A 1,946-nucleotide genomic window follows, 5' to 3' on the forward strand; every position below is an offset into this window, starting at 1 on the left:
AAAAAAAAAATCCGCATTGGAATTAACTGATGACCTGAGACACAAAAAAACAAAGTTTGTGGAGGCTGCTTCTACCCTATCATGACTAGGATATAAACAAATGCATTTTTTCCCATGATAACTACCCACTTTTATGATATTCAAACTTGGGAATATGATAGAAAAGATACATCCTGAGGAATCAGTCAAGGAATGATGAGCTGTGGGATCTTAGAAATAAATACATTGTGTTAAGGAATAGCAGCAAAATAAACCAAAGCAATCTGTAAAAGATCCTGAAAGATACATACATATACCTTATAGATTTTTTAATGAGTAAGTACGTGTTAGCTACAACGGCCTTTACAGCCAAGTTGGAAAGGAAGTCAAGACTTAGCAACAAAAAATATTTCCTAATTCCTCAATATTGGAGTTTCTGATTTTTTTCAGTTAATTCATTCTTGCTGACATGTTATAAGCAGTTAAATGTCTTATTAACTCAGTAAATGTGGACATGACACAAAATATTCTCTAAATGGGAGAAGCCATATACAAAAGAACCTCAGAAAAACACTCTGGTGTGAATGTAAAGAGCTAGAGCAAAAAACCATTTGCTCTGGGGGGACAAAGTGGAGAACAGGGGCCAGCAGCCTGTTTTTCAAAATAAAACAATAGTTTTATTGGAACACAGCCGTAACCATTTATTTACATATTATCTACGGCTGTTTTCACGCCGTACCAACAGAGTTGGATGCTTGCAACAAAGACCATACACACCAAAAAGCCCCAAATTTTTACTCTCTGGCCTTTACAGGGAATTCTGCCAATGCCTGGTATAAAGGGGAAGACGGGCAGTTGAAGGAAAAACTTAAGGTATCTGCCACTGCACAGACCCAAAGAAGAGATAAGAGAACTCTAGCGTGTATCTATAGTAACCACAGGACGCTTCCTAGACAGGACCGCGGAGCGCAAACCCTAGTATGCCTACAGCTCATTCTTCAGCCCCATCCCACACCGTATCTGTGCACCAAGAGGATACGCAGTGCGTTTATCCTCCTGTGACAGGAATCACCTCTCTTTCTCTCTTCTCCTGTAGCTTCTGTTCCTCCTCTTCTCTCTCTTTTCTCTGCTGCTCTTCCCATTCTTCCTTTAACTTTCTCTTTACCGGAAAAAAGAAAGAGAAGGAACGGTAATTCTTGTCACTCGCTTTTTAAAACATTGAACACATGGGGCAGATAAATGAAAAACTTTACCACTGGTAAAATGGGTACTACCCATTTTTTTTAAGTTCAAGATCTGTAACTCTTACTGAGAGTTATTTTGGTAAACTAATTAGTTAACTGGCCATCTGATTAATATCATACCTCTTGTTCTTCCTGCCGTTTTCTAGCTGCCTCTTCCTTTTCCTTCTTTCTTCTGAATTCTTCTTGTGCCTTCTGCTCCCGAAGCAACCACGCCTCATGTAATTTTTGCCTACAATGTAATGATGTAATCAAATAAAAGAAATGAGCACTAGTTTACAATTACATACACACAATGATAGCAAAATGACATATTTGGGAATGATTAAGCTATCACGAAAGGTATTTTCAAGAAAGTAGTTAAGTGGAGGGTAAGAGGAGCAGAACATATGAGTAGGGATCTTGGAAAAGCACTCTGTCTCAGTACCTCGCTTCCTAGAGGGTAACAGCTGAAAATCCCTACATTTCCTATCTGTGACATCTTTTACATAGAACAAGGACACTACAATTTTCCCTTCAGGTTGACCATCGGGATGTTTAGGTGTCAATAAGGATGCCAGCAAGTCTCACGGCACCATCTAGCTTTTCACGTTCAGAAGGTCTTACCCCTGGGACGCCTGGGTGGCTCAGGGCATGATACCAGGGTCCTGGGATCGAGCCCCGCATCAGGCTCCCTGCTCTGCTGGGAGCCTGCTTCTTCCTCTCCCATTCCCCCTGCTTGTGTTC

The 1,946-nt window shown here is 40.6% G+C and overlaps 1 long non-coding RNA gene across 3 annotated transcripts; it reads right to left on the minus strand.

The window, feature by feature from the left end:
- Positions 1-6: 6 nt before the first annotated feature.
- On the minus strand, positions 7-1,940 carry LOC117800455. Of its 3 annotated transcripts, none has more exons than XR_004623095.1 (3): positions 1,344-1,940; positions 1,019-1,138; positions 7-173 (listed from the first exon to the last, which is right to left on the minus strand). It is a non-coding gene; the product is annotated as an uncharacterized LOC117800455 (long non-coding RNA). The 3 variants fall into 3 exon arrangements; XR_004623093.1 differs by having other exon boundaries at positions 7-209; XR_004623094.1 differs by lacking the exon at positions 7-173 and having other exon boundaries at positions 636-1,138.
- Between the last annotated feature and the right edge of the window lie 6 nt (positions 1,941-1,946).

Source organism: Ailuropoda melanoleuca, unplaced genomic scaffold (genome assembly GCF_002007445.2).
Source record: "Ailuropoda melanoleuca isolate Jingjing unplaced genomic scaffold, ASM200744v2 unplaced-scaffold70664, whole genome shotgun sequence".
In the NCBI taxonomy this organism is placed as follows: Eukaryota; Metazoa; Chordata; class Mammalia; order Carnivora; family Ursidae; genus Ailuropoda; species Ailuropoda melanoleuca.